Raw genomic sequence first — 378 nt, 5'->3', positions numbered from 1 at the left:
GCCCCCCAAACTGCCTGGACCCCCTGCACTCCCTGGACTCCCCTGTGTCCCCCATGCTCCCCTGGACACCTGCTCCTCCCCGGACACTCGCTCCCCACAGCATGGGGCCCCCAGACCTCCCTGTACCGCCTGGACCCCCGCAACCCGCAGCCACCAACCCCCCTGCGCCCCCAGATCCCCTCTCCCCACAGCACGGGCCTCCCGCCCCCCCTGACGCCGCCCCTGCTCCCCACAGCCCGGCACGCGCGGAGCGGCTGCCACTACCTGTGCGGGGCGCTGGAGGCCAGCGTGGTCCTGCTCCAGTGGTACGAGCCCATGCAGAAGTTCATGCTGGTGAAGGTAGGGACCCCCAGGGGGTGAGGTGGGGGGCTGGGGGGG

The sequence above is a fragment of the Terrapene carolina genome, unplaced genomic scaffold, assembly GCF_002925995.2.
Source record: "Terrapene carolina triunguis isolate 2854851 unplaced genomic scaffold, T_m_triunguis-2.0 Scaffold23750, whole genome shotgun sequence".
Lineage (NCBI taxonomy): Eukaryota > Metazoa > Chordata > Testudines > Emydidae > Terrapene > Terrapene triunguis.
Note: the sequence above shows the minus strand (reverse complement) of the source record.